Genomic DNA, 14,643 nt, shown 5'->3' with positions numbered 1-14,643 from the left:
GCAAATCACATTGCAAATGACACTTGCTCAGAACGGAGCTGGAAAGTGAGTTCTGAGGAGCTTGTTGGTTGGTAAGTTTTAGGCCTTGGGAGCACAGGCTGGGACGTGGCCTGCATAGTGTTTAAGTTCAGTGGCTGTGTCCTCTGCGACCCCATGTAAATGATTTTGTTATCTGAACCCCCAAAGTATACAGGAGGAATTTGAAGTGAAAAAAATGCCTATGAAGGGCACAGCACCTTGTATACAATAATATCATTCATTGTTTTGTAATTAAAGATAAATTATCTTTATGAGTTATTTATTCGTTCATTTGTAATTATCATTTACTGGGCTCCAATCTGAAAGATCCGGAATCCTTTTTGTTAACGTCTATATTCTGCACCTATAAAATTCCCCTTACCAGTGAAAGCAGTAAAAAATGTTTAAACTGTGATGAATCAGAAATTGCTGTGATCTAGTTCAGGGTGACCCTAGGAATATATGAGCCCTCTAAATTCTTTTTTTGTTTGTTTTGTTTTAGTTGAACACAATACCTTTATTTTTATTTGTTTTATTTTTATGTGGTGCTAAGGATCGAACCCAACGCCTCACACATGCAAGGCGAGAGCTCTACCACTGAGCCACAGCCTCAGCCCTGAGCCCCCTAAATTCTTACGTTACTTTATTGCTTATCCCAATTGCAACTGGCAATGATATTGCTCAAGAACTGCTCTCATTGACCTGTTGCTTTCAAAAGTGTGGTTTCTTCCTCCCCGCCCCACAGGAGTTTTATTTTCTGTATGATAGAGTACTTTTATGGAGTCTACTCAAAAGTTTCCTCTGAGCCTGTTTTCTCTGCTTTAAAATAAAAGGATTAATTAGATTTAGCATCCTAAGACAGACCATACCATGAATGGAGAAACTAGATTCTCCATCACCAACTCCAGTTGTGGAGAAGAGGGAGTGGAGGATGGGACAGTGGGCTCAGGATCAGAAAAAGTGACAGGAACAATATAATCTCTACCCTCTCAAGCCCTAGAAATTAGAGGTCCCTGTGAGCTTTGTAAAAGTTCAAAAATGTGTCTTTTATTCTGAAGATTTTATCCAGTGTGAATGTCTCATTCATACCACTGTGTTTTTGTAAACTTAAATACACAATGAAGTATCCCAATTATTGATTTACAAACTGTGATGGTTAATTTTATGTATCCACTGACACAATTTTTAATGAAACAGTCTAGATATTGCTGGGAAGGTATTTTTAAGATGTGATTAAAACCTAAATCAGTAAAGCAGGTTATCTATCTATCTTGCATATTGGAACCAGGCCATGTACAATCAGTTGAAGCTTTTAAGAGAAGGAGGCAGACCCCTGGAAAAAGAGGAAATTCTGCCTTCAGACTGCCTTAGGCTTCAGCTGCAACATTCTCTCTCCCTTGAGACACTATAGTCTTTCTTTCTGGACTTCACAATCTCATGAGCCACTTCTTAAAAATAAATATCTCTCTCTCTCTCTCTCTCTCTCTCTCTCCTATTTTTTTTTTTTTTTTTAATGCTTCTGTTTCTCTGGAAAACCCTGACTAATTCACAAACTGCAATAAAACTACACAGTAGTTTTTATATTGGAAAAGAAAAGTAAAGTAAATTACAAATTTCTACTTCAAAATTTTCTTTCTACTTGAATAGAAGCATAATTCATTTTGGAGTTTAGTTACATACAAAGAATCAGTTACTATTATCAGAAACACAATAAGTACAACTAATCTATTTGTGCTGCAATTTGCCCTTCTTTGTTCTACTTAACAGTAAGAAAAAAAAAAAAGAAAAAACAGCCTTGGACTCTCATGCCTCTGGTAAAGACACTCAAAGTTCTTTTCAGCACCCACCAGGATTGCCGCTTCCCATTTGCACAGAATTTATCTCAGAACTTGGAAGCACAGATAAAGGACAGATGAAAAAAATGAAGGGTAGCCCAGCAAAGGAATGCTGACTCTCCTGAATTAACCATTCATAAGCTGACAGAACTTTAAACATTTAAATATAAAATGCCAAAAAATAACTTGGCTACTGGTGAATGCCTGTAGTCCCAGCTACTCAGGAAGCTAAGGTAGGAGGATTGCAAGTTCAAGGCCAACCTCAGCAACTTAGGGAGACCCAGACTCAAAATTAAAAAAAAATAGAAAAGGGTTGGGGTGTTGCTCAACAGTGGAACACCCCAGGTTCAATACCCAGTACTGAAAAAAAAATTCCAATAATTAAGTTAGATTTGATATTATAATTTTAGTCTTAATAATAATTGTAACTTTACTCTTATTATTTTCTTTCTCTCCTCCTTGATATGTCACTTGTTTCTCTAACTAAAAAAGGCAAACAGTAGGACACTAATTTGATCTTAATCACAAGTGCAATTTTACTCTTATTATTTCCTGTCTCTATCATAAATATTTTATTTTCTCTACATTTAAATCAGCGTGAAACTTTTATATGCTCCATCTTAAAAAAGAAATACTTCTTTGATCATAAAATCACTTCCAACTCTTGGCCCATTTTTCACTGCTCTCTTTTAAATCAAAATTCAAGAGATGGGTGCATGCTGTGTCTCCACTCATCAATTTCATTTTCTTTTCAATTTATGTCAGTCAGCATTTTATATCCACTGTTCCACGTGTATAATATGCTCCATCTTTTTTTTCCCCCAGTACTAAATATTAAACCCAGGAGTGTTCTGCCTCTCAGTTACATCTCCAGCCCTTTTCTAAAGATGTTATTTTGAGACAGGGACTATTGCCAGTATGGCCCTGAACTTGCACTCCTCCTTCCTCAGTCTCCTGAGGAGCTGGGATTACAGCATGTGCCACCATGTCTGAGCAAAATGCTCATCTAAAAAAAGAAACGACACTGCTTTGATACCCAATTCCCCTCCAGCTACCATTTCATTTGTCACTCCCTCCTTAATAAAAATTCAAATGATGGCTGCATGCACTGTCTCTATCCATCACCTTCATTCTCTCTTCAGTGTATGTCAGTCAGGCTTTCCCCTCACTATTCCACTGAACGCCCGCACTCTTCTTGTTGTCACCAGTGATCCCCATCTTGATACACTGAAAGGTAGTGATTAATCTATTTGCCTCAAGACAAAGTATTTCCTGGTTTCATTTTCCTTCTTAGGTGTTGACTCCATCTCCGTCTCCATTACTGGCTCCTCCTCCTCTTCCTAAATTTTGAATGTTGAAGGACTCTCAGGACAGCCCTTGTCCCACTTTACTAGCCCTTCTATTTGTTCATGTGTCCTAGTGAGTTCTTTGTATCATACATCTGTATCCTAATGAGTCCCATGGTTATGTTTCTGGCACTGACCTCTCCCTGGACTTCCAAACTCATAACTAGTACTAGTTGTCTAGTACTCATCTCAAACTTAAAATGTTCCAAACAGATCCTGTGGTTCCTACTTCTGAAACTTTTCTGCCCAGAATGTTCTCCCATCTCAGTAAATGACACCCCACTGAGAAGGGCCCACACCTGAGAATCATCCCTTAAGGGATATCGAATGGAAGTTTTCCCCAGCCTCAGAATTGGCATCTAGAATCCAGTACTGAGGGAAAAATTATTACATAATCCATGTTCTAAAAAGGGCCAGACACTTTGTTAGGTTTATTTATAACCAAAGAACCTGTTTTGTCACTCTCAAATATGATCCTACAAAGCCCTTTTTATTCTCCTAATCTGTCCACAAAGAAATTGTGACAGTGACTTTTTCTGTCCTCTGTGAAGCAGAAGTGAGTGCCCCCTCCTCCAGACAAGTGAGGGAAATCATAGAGATGTGATGGTTGTAGGAAAAGAACATGTCTGTTCATCTGCTGTCGACTCCCTGCTTAGACAGCAGACTTGAGCAGGAAAAAGAGAAAATGAGGTGGAACAGCAGAGTGGACAGAGGGATAACCCTGGAGCTGCAGAAAGGACCAGCATTAGGTATGATGAATCTAGAATTCCTGAAAGAGCCAAATGATGGGGGTATCAAGACTAAAATCACCAGAGAGGGTTGGTGGCAGAACCAAAGGGATCCCACAGTAAAAATGAGGGCTTTGAGCTGAGTGGTTAGAAGAAATCCGTTTGGAATTATTTGTCCCATGGCAAAGAACAAGGCCAAAAGGAGGGTCTCCAAATCCTTATGAGAGAGGGCACTGAGAGGGAGTGAGCGTTATGGGCAGATGAACATGAAGTTGAACTTGATATGAAGGGTTAAGTTGGGATACGCTAAAGCTGGCACTAAAATGCGTGCACATGGTCAGGAAATTGTGCCAAAGCTCAGAAATACAGTAAAGGGACAGGAAAAAAATTCAACTGCATTGGAGGAAAATAAGTATGTCAACACCCACCCCATGGGGTGAATAATCCTGTTATTCCCCTATTTGATCATACTGCAAAGCTGCCACTTCTTACCCCATCCATTCTTGCTATCCTGGTCTGAGCTGACATCACCTCTCCAGTGCATCTCCACTGTGACCTCCTCCTTGGGCTCCCTGCTCCCACTCTCCTTCTCCATAGCCCAAGTCTGTTTTTTACTTGACAACCAGAGTTACCTTTTAAAAGCCTAAGTCAGTTCCCTACTCAAAAGTCTTAGGATAATACCTGAACTTTGCCAAAGGGAGCAAATAATATGTCATATTTTTGTAAATTAGATTCCTAATCAAGAGTAATGAATAATTAAGGAGAAATCTAATTAAAATTTTAAAAAGTTCATTACCATTTGTTGGATGGATACAGAAAATTTCAGTACCACGTTGTAGAAAATATTCTCCTTTCTTCATCCCAGTTGACAAGACGAAAGATCATTATAACCCCTGTCTGCCATCTCACAGTCACACAAACAACTGGAGAGTTTCCATCTTCTTCCTCACCATCTACTGCCATATTTATTTATTTATTTATTCATTCATTCATTCAAAAACTATTGATTTACTGAGTGACTACTAATTGGCAGGTGTTGCCTTAGGTACTGGAAATACATCAATGAATAAAACAAAATCCCTGCTCCTATAGAGCTTACATTGTAGTGATCAGAGGTTTTATATTAATTATTGGATTAAAAGAATGTAGTAAAGTAAATTAGGAGAGGGCATTAAGATGTGGCTAGTTACACACTTATTTGACTAGTTATCCGTTATATGATAAATTAAGAAAATGAAAATTTACATTCTGCAACTTTTTTTGAGAAATCATTTGCCAGTTCAATAAAACACTTGGTTTGCACTGATGAAATGAAAATAATATCTCAAATAATAAATAAACTATTCTCATTTTCATAAATTTATCATAATAATTTTCTAAAATTTATAAAAATCGAAAAAGATCTTTGTAACAAATTAATGATGCAAAAAACATAAGGGAGGGCTGGGGTGGTGGCTCAGCGGTAGAGCACTCACCTAGCACATGGGAGGCCCTGGGTTCAATCCCCAGCACCATAAATAAATAAATAAATAAATAAATAAATAAATAAATAAAGGTATTGTGTAAAAAAAGAAAGAAAAGAAAAAAGAAACATAAGGAAAAGTAGCTGATGTCCCCCGCATGAACTCTGATCCTACCCCAGCCTGGCAAATCTAGGCAGAAGCTGCAGTATGCAGTATGTTTTAAAATGGCCAAATATCAGCAAACCCTCCCCCCATTTTTTTTTTTTTTTGGTTGAATTCATGAGGATGGGAATGTATTATATACATCATATAGAAACTTGTCTGTTTAATTTACCAATATTGTGGTCCTCCCTCAGAATAGATTCAGTAGATTTGACATCTTTTGGGACAGGAGACTACTGGGGATTCGATCCAGTGTGCTTTATCATGGAGCTACAATCCCATCCCTAATATTTATTAGAGATAGGGTCTAGCTCAGTTATTGAGGATCTCGTTAAGTTGCTGAGGCCAGCTTTGAACTTGTGACTGCTGAAATTTCAGGTAGGCACCACCTTGCCCACCTTGACATCTTCTTTAAAATAGATTTCCATTGAAGAGATATACCAAATTTATATTTTAATCATATCCTTTACACATGGGCATTAAAACTCCTTCCTGTTCTATTGAATAAATAAAGCAGTGCTTTACATTCATGTATATGTATTCCTCATATGCCACTACTATTATTTTGGAGATAGATTTCCAAGTGTAAAATTGGTTGATGTAAAAACATGTATTCTTTCAATTTTAACAGATATTGTTCAGACATGAGATATACCTAGAAAAATTCATGTGACAACGCAGAAATGTTCAGAAGTGAAATAATTAGATTATGTCAGTTGTGAACTCATCCGTGAATCAATCTACTCGGTGGATTTATAATTTAAATAGATTCTAGGTGGTAACTGTTAGCAGGTATGGCATGGCTGGAGAAAGTAGATCACTGGGGCCACCCCCTTGGGGAATACATTTTGTCATTTGCCTTCTCTGCTTCCCAGCTGTATGAGATGAGCAGCTTTCCTTCACCACACACTTCTGCCATAATGTTCTGCCTCATCTTAGTTCCAGGTAATGGAGTTGACTGACCATAATCACATAATTAAGCTTTTTTTTTCTCCAAGTTATTCTTTTCAGGTATTTTGGACACAGCAATGAAAAGCTGACTAAACAACATTCAAAAATTAGGAAAGTAACCCTCTCCTGACATATTCTGCAGCACTGGGTATTATGAATCTGGTATGTAAGAAATAGTTTCTCATTGTATTCTTAATTTCCATTTTATTGATCACTGATAAAGCTGAGCATTTGTCTGTGTATTTTTGACTATCCACAGATTTTTTTCTTCTATTAAATGCATATCATTTTCTTTCCCGACACCAATTTTTTAGTTTTTACTTTCTTTTCATTTTGATTCTCATTCAGGTTCACAGAGCTGGATTAATTATAATGCTTGGTTCTGGAGTCAGTTTTAAAATATGTCCATGGATTCCCACCTTTTATTAGATTTATTCTTATGCACCTGAGAGTCTTTAAAGTTATTTCAAATTTGGTGTTTTCTTAAATAATTTAATAACTTGTTGCTGGTGTATAAATACACAATGGATTTTTACAAATTGTTCCTATCAAAAATCACTGAGCAGCCAGGTGAAGTGGCACACACCTGTAATCCCAGAGACTCTGGAGGCTGAGGCAGGAGGATCACAAGTTCAAAGCCAGCCTCAGCAACTTAATGAAGCCCTATGCAACTTAGTGAGACCCTATCTAAAAATAAAACATAAAAGGGGCTGGGGATGTATCTCAGTGGTAAAGTGCTCCTGGGTTAAATCCCCAGATGACAGGATCTCAATAAGTTGCATAGGGCCTCACTAGAATTTAGCTCATATATATACTTTCCATATTTAATAATTTTCTGTAATATAATGATAGTCTAATTTTTTTCCATAACCCCCCCCTTTTTTTTTTTTTTGCTACTGAGGATTGAACTCAGAGGCACTCAAACACTGACCCACTGAGTCACATCCCCAGCCCTATTTTGTATTTTATTTAGAAACATGGTCTCACTGGTTTGCTTAGCACCTTGCATTATCTGAAGCTGGCTTTGAATTCACGATCCTCCTATCTCAGCCTCCCAAGCCCCTGAGATTACAGGCATGCACCACCTTGCCCAGAACAAAACCCTATCTTTATTTCTTGTTTCTTTTCCTTTTGCTGTGCTCAGAACTTCTCAAACAGTGTTGAATTGAAGTGGAAATAGTGGGAGTCAGTTCATGTGTGTTGCTAAAAACAAAACAAGAACACAAAAAATAACCTACAACTGCATAATTTATAAAAAACAGAAATGTATTTCTCACAGTTCTGGAGATTGGGATGGCCAAGGTCACATCTCTGCCATTTGATGAGGGCCCTTCTTGCTGTGTTCTCACCTGGAAGGACAGAAGGGGAAAAGGTTTTTCCCATCCACTCTTGTCTGTTTGGACAGACAAGAGTGGATGGGAAAGGCCAGAGGAGGAGATTCCTCCATCAAGACTTTTTATTTGGGCACCTATTCACTTTTATGACTGTCACCTAAAGGCCATGTACTTACTACTGTCTCATGGGGGATTAACTTTCAACATGAATGCTGAATAGAACAAAAACTTCCACCGAACAGCAGCATGACTTCATGGAATATTTCACACAAAGCAGAGTGTGTTGGGTAATGAGCAGATACATTTCTCCCTCTACGTTATCATGGTCAGAAATTACATCCTTCTACATTCTGTGTACAATAATATAGATTTATATTTTTATGCATTATAAAGTCTTACAGAAATAAACAGAAAACTACCTACCAAAAATACAATAATACTAGGTGTCTTGGTTCATTAACAATAACAACTAAATAAACCAAAACAAAAACTCCTAAGGCTTGGATTTAATAAAGTGCTAAAAGTTCACCAGAGGCAGAAAGTTCAGAATCAAGTGGCCCTATGGATTGGGCCTCTAGTGAGGGACACCTTGACTGTGTCATATGACCCAGGTGCTATTATGGTAGGAGCACCTGCTATTATGTAAGAGGAAGACATCACATGGTGAGACAGGAGGCTAATTAATGGGGAAGGACCAGTCATGCTCTTTTATAACAGCCAAATTTATGGGAACTAACTGGGGTTCCAGGAGAACTCTAACTCCTTCTCAGAGCATGTTCCAATAACCTAATCACTTTTTCCTAGAACCCACTTCTTAAAGGTCCCTCTACCTCCAAACATTGCCACACTGAGCAAAAAGCTTCCAACACTACAGCTTTGGGGACACGTTCAAATCAAAATCCCACCATACCAGCAGGTCTTCTATATACCTTTATATTCACCAGAATTCTTTTCTTCTTCATATGACTTTGAGTTGCTCCCCCACATACTTTCCTCTCTGCCTGAAAGACTTCCTTTGGCATTTCTCTCAGAGCATGTCACTAGGCACAAATTCCTTCACTCTTGTTCATCTGGCAAATATAGAATTCTTGGTTTATAGTCTCTTTGTTTCATCATTTTAAAAATATATTAGTCTCCCTTTATCTGTAGGAGATAGATTCCAAGACTCCCAGCGAATGCCTGAAACCTCAGATAGTACTGAACTTTATATACACTATGTGTTTTTCTAACCATTCATACCTATGATAAATCTTCACCTTTTCACTGAAAGGAAGAATTTTGTGGGTGTTCTTTAACATATCCTAATTATCAGTATACTCTTGCAGTTTGGGAACATTATTAAGTAAAATATGGGTTACTTGGATATAAGCACCTCAATTCAGCAACATTCAATCTAACAAAGACAGCTAGTAAGTGCCTAGTGGACAGGCAGCATATACAACATAGATGCACTGGACAGAGGGGTGATTTACATCCCAGGTCAGAAAAAGCAGTATTGTGAATTTTCTTTACTTAAAGTGGCATGCAATCTGAAATGTATAAACTGTTTACTTTTGGAATTTTCCATTTAATATTCTTAGACCTCTGTTGACTGTGGGTAACTGAAGCCATCAAAGTAAAACCACAGGGTCAAAGGAGAACTATAACATCCCTGTCCCTCTGGATTCCATGATTTCTTTTATATATATATAGATATATATAAAATAAATGGCCATTGTCAATGGCCATTTATTTTATTTACTTATATGCATTGCTGAGACTTGAACCCAGTGCCACACACATGCTAGACAAGTGCTCTACCACTGAGCTACCACCCTAGCCCTCTTTAAAAAAAAAAAAAAAAAAAAAAAATATATATATATATATATATATATATATATATATATATATATATATATATAGTAGATTGGCACAATACCTTTTCTTTTCTTTTCTTTCTTTCTTTTCTTTCTTTTTTTTTTTTTTAATATAGAGCTGAAGATTGAACCTAGTGCCTCACACATGCTAGGTGAGCACTCTACCAATGAGCCACAACCCCAGAACTGGATTCCATGTAATGAAGATTTTGCTCTTAATCTCTTATACATGAAGATTAGTCTCTCTTGCTTCTTTGAGATTTTCTCTTGTCTTTTGACAATTTGATTGTAACACGTCTTGACATGATTATTATTGCATTTATCTTTTTTTTAGTTCATTGAATTTCTTGAATATTTTAGTTCATGGAGCTTTTTAATTTTTTTTAATGAAATTCAAACCATTATTTCTTCCAATTTTTTTCTGACCCTTTCTCTCTCTCCTGTCTTGAATTCCAATTTTGTATGTGTTGGGATGCTTTAGTACAAAATAAATTTGTGTGCAGTACAAGCACACTTTTATTTTTTAAATATGTTTTTGATCCACTGCTGATTGACTCCACAGATGAAGAACCCACTGATACAGAAGGCTTGTTGTATTTACTATCTGGCTCTTTACAGAAAAAGTTCTTTGTGAGAATGAAAGCAAGGGGTATGCAGACATACTCTTCCATGACCCAGGCAGAGCCAGCAACATGATCCTCATTAATGTCTTTCACACTGGAAAGTAAACGTCATTGACATTGACATCTGAAGTACTGATGCACATCAAGTCCATCTTAAACTCTGACTGATTCTTAATATAACTTCTTTTTTAGTGAATAAAGGTGGAATTTGCAGGAGAACCAGTGGTAGGTATGTTTTCCCTCTCCACTTACAGCCTGGCCCATTTTATTTCCAGGTAAACAAACCCTGCAAGGGCTTTGGAGTAAGATTAAACTCGGTGATTCTGACCATCCGCGAGGCTTGGGAATTTCCATTTAATTTATTCTGGAAATCTCTCACAAAACAATTTATTTAACATATTCTTTCTTTCTTTCTTTCTTTCTTTTTTCTTTTTTTTTTTTTTTTGTGGCTTGAGTTTTTTATTACCATTAAAGATAAAATGAACAAATGAAATTTATTTTAGTAACATTTTACTTAACCTGATATATCTTTTTAAAATATCATTTCACAATGTAATTTATATATAACTTTTTAGAGGTGATAGACACTTTGTTTATTTTTGCATTTACTTTCAAAAAGTATTTAACAGATTCTTTCATAGAATAAATCTTCCTTAAAGCAAAAGAGAAGTTGGCCTTTTCAGGGGAGGAGGGATGTGTTATATTCTAGCGAAGAACAACAAGGCTGAGAAACTTCAAATGATTTTCTGGGGTTCCCGCTCTCGGGGGGGCGACAATCGCCAAGGTAGCGGCCACTGCATCTTGTCCCATCTCCACAGTCCTAGGTGCCATGGTGTCGAAGGGCCCCGAACCTACCTAGGGCCCGTTGGCTGCCGGTCGCCGGCGTGGAGCACGGTACTCCGCCACATTCTGTATGAGACCTGGTGGCTGGTGTGAGTGGCGGGGTCTTTCGACCTCCTGAAGATCCGCTTCACGGAGAGTGATGGACTGAACTGAGACCAAAATATAAAAGAATTTTACATTGATGGACTACCATTTGGAAACTTGATGGACTGCGGGAAGTTTATCAAGGAGTAACTCCAAATGTATGGGGTGCTGGCTTATCCTGGGGACTCTACTTTTTCTTTTACAATGCTATTACATCACATAAAACAGAAGGAAGAGCTGAACGGTGAGAGGCAACAGAATATCTCATCTCAGCTGCTGAAGCTGAAGCCGTGACCTCTGCATTACAAACCCATCATGGGTAACAAAACTCCCCTTATGTTACAGTATGAAGGTGTTGTTAACTCCTCACAGCGACAATATAAAGGAACATTTCATGCACTTGTGAAAATACACAAGTAAGAAGGTGTGCAGAGATTATATAAGGGATTTATTTGGAATATCACATGGTGCCCTTCAGTTTATGGCATATGAATTGCTAAAGCTGAAGTACAATCAGCACAATAATCAGTAGATGACCGCAAGCCCAATTGAGCACACTAGGATCCATATCTGTGGCAGCACTACCCAAAATATTTGATGTAGTAGCAACATACCCATATCAAGTTGTGAGAGCCCTTTTTCAGGATCAACACGTTTTGAAGTGGTGTAATGAATGTGATTGGGAAGTCATGGAGGAAAGAAGGCAGAGGAGGATTTTACAAAGAAATTGCCCCCAGTTTCATTAAAGTCACTCCAGCCTGCTGTATTAACTTTGTGGTGTATGAAAATGTCTTATATTTTTTACTTGGCCTTAGAGACAAGAAAGTAAGCTATAAATAAATAAATAAATAAAAAGGGGGATAATTCTGGTATATTTGTCCAAGAGAGCAACAAGCTCCTTTATGTTTGAGACATAAAACTTAGAAGAATGCTACACAACAAAATGACTCATAAACATAATTTGTTTTTAATCTCTAGAAATCCAAGAGCTGCTAACTCTTCACAGTGTTTTCTGCTTTTTGTCTTTTCCATATGTTTGAGACCTGGCTACCTCTGCCTGTCATGGCTGGCATCAACATGTTAAAACTGACACCAAATGTAGAATTTCAGACATTTCTCCAGTTCATTGTTCAAGTAGAAACTAATTTGCAACATTTGCTAAATGGATTAGAGAAATGTGCTGCTTTTTCTCAACTTGTTTGACTGGATTGACTTTAAAATCCACCTTGTGCAATAGCAAGAAAACGGCTTTTAAAATAATGTTGTTTGTTAAGGGCAAATTAAATTTTAAGAATTTACTGAATAAGTTACTAGCCAAATCCAGATCATTTTGAATGGGGATATTTTACCAGGTTCTCATACCAGATATTTTAGTGAGAAAAGTCCCCCGCAAAGCACTTTAGTTTTAATTTATTTGGAACACACTAACTGTAGAAATTTGAGGAATTATGTAATTCTCTGAGAAATATCTAACATCCTTTATCACTTCATTGCTCAATTCCCCCCCCCCCCGCCCCAGTGGCACTTCCATAATTTAAAACGTAATCTTGGACTTGGTTCTTGGTTTTGGGCATAAATACTTAATGTAGTTTAAACTTGTAAAATCTGAACTTCTAGGATCTGGCTATGACAGTCATTATTTAATATCTATATTTATGAATCACTTATGAGAGAGATGCTCAGTAAACTGCCTATTACAGATGCTGGAGTGTTTGGGATATATTTGTTAACAAACTCAATAGAAAAGAGAAATTTTAACTTTCTATTTTAATTTACAGATTTATAGATCCAGTTCACAAATAAATGATTATTCTACATTAGTTGCTCAAATTCACATTGAAATACAAATTACATTAATGGCTATTATTGATTTTACTTGTTAAAGTCATCATAAGTATCTGTAAGTAAAAAGGCCTGCCACAAAAGGTTGAAAGAATAATATAATATTTTATTTATCATAAACATCAATGTGTGCTGTTGCACTACCATCTACTTGTTGTAAATAAAACATTATGGTTTAAAAAAAATAAATGATTTTCAGAAGACCACAAAGTCAAGAGGAAAGAAAGAAGATGAATGTTGACTTTCTTACTCTCAATTCAAGGTTTTTTTTTTGTTGTTTGTTTGTTTGTTTGGTTTGCTTGTTTGATGTTTTTCCTGTTGTTTCATGAGTCCCTAGAAAATTATCACAAATTGTGATTCAATTAAATGTGAGTTAACATGTTTTTACTGCATTAAGAATTATTTGGTCATCATGTGTGTTGAACAATTTACATCAAGAATAAACCTTCACGCCCCACCAGGTGGCGCACGACTTTAATCCCAGAGGCTCCAGAGGCTGAGGCAGGAGGAGGACATTGAACTTGTTTGCCTGGATTGACTTTGAAATTGACCTTTGTACAATAGCACAGTTCAAAGCAGCCTCAGCAAAAGCAAGGCACTAAGCAACTCAGTGAGACCCTGTCTCTAAATAAAATACAAAATAGGGCTGGGGAGGGAGGAGGAGGAGGAGGAGGAAGAGGAGGAGGGGGGGGAGGGGGAGGTCGTCTTCAATACTAAATTCACATTTTCTGTTGAGGATATTAATGACTAAGTCTGCATTGCCCTCTACTGGATGACTTTTGTTTATGGCTCAATAGGTGTGGCCAAAATGGCTCAAATGGAATTTTGGATATTTGTTCTTAATTTCAACGAAGGATGAATGGAAACTAGGACATCTTCTCTGTCTTGATATTCACCCAGATCTATTCATCTTGTTGAGTAAAATGTTTCTATTCCAAGAGATGCCATGATTTTCTAGTTTTGAAAAATATAATTTGGAAAAGGAAATTCCATTGTCTTAAAACAAAAAGAAGAAGAATGTTGTGTGAGACCTATGACATTAAAACAAACCAAATAGTTTTGCCTTTACAAAATGTCAGAGTTTATTGAATAACCATAAATTCACAAGCTGCATTCTTTTCATTGGTTGTAATTCATTGAGTACTCAAGGGTCGCCTAGTAGTCACCTTTTAATCTCTTTCTTGGTAGAGGAGAAAAAAGTATGGCCTGGTGTCCCAAAGAATATTGCCTAACACCTTGGCTCCTGACACTATCAGTGGATTGTTGTACAATTCTGTACAAAGGGCATATGAAATAATAACAGAAAAGGAACCACTTGAGAAATATCCAATTGCTGACTTAATCATAAAAGTATTTAAAACCTTGATAAAATTACTTAGGTGAGTTTTCCTTTCTCATGTAAATGGCCACTTATAGAGTAGAGAATTGGGGCTTGGGTTGTTTGTGGTCAAAATTTATGAAGTAATGAATCCTTCAGATGAAAGGCTAGACAACAAGAACAAATATTATTTTCCTTATCTGTTTCCTCAATTCACAATGGAAGTGGTAGGAAAGTATC

At 37.0% G+C, this 14,643-nt stretch overlaps 1 pseudogene; it reads left to right on the top strand.

Annotated features, from left to right (window-relative positions):
• The first annotated feature begins 11,009 nt into the window (after positions 1–11,009).
• On the top strand, positions 11,010–12,239 carry LOC143394654 (solute carrier family 25 member 32 pseudogene; annotated as a pseudogene).
• Positions 12,240–14,643: the final 2,404 nt, after the last annotated feature.

The sequence above is a fragment of the Callospermophilus lateralis genome, chromosome 3 (assembly GCF_048772815.1).
Source record: "Callospermophilus lateralis isolate mCalLat2 chromosome 3, mCalLat2.hap1, whole genome shotgun sequence".
In the NCBI taxonomy this organism is placed as follows: Eukaryota; Metazoa; Chordata; class Mammalia; order Rodentia; family Sciuridae; genus Callospermophilus; species Callospermophilus lateralis.
Note: the sequence above shows the minus strand (reverse complement) of the source record. Positions and strands in the feature narration are given on the sequence as shown.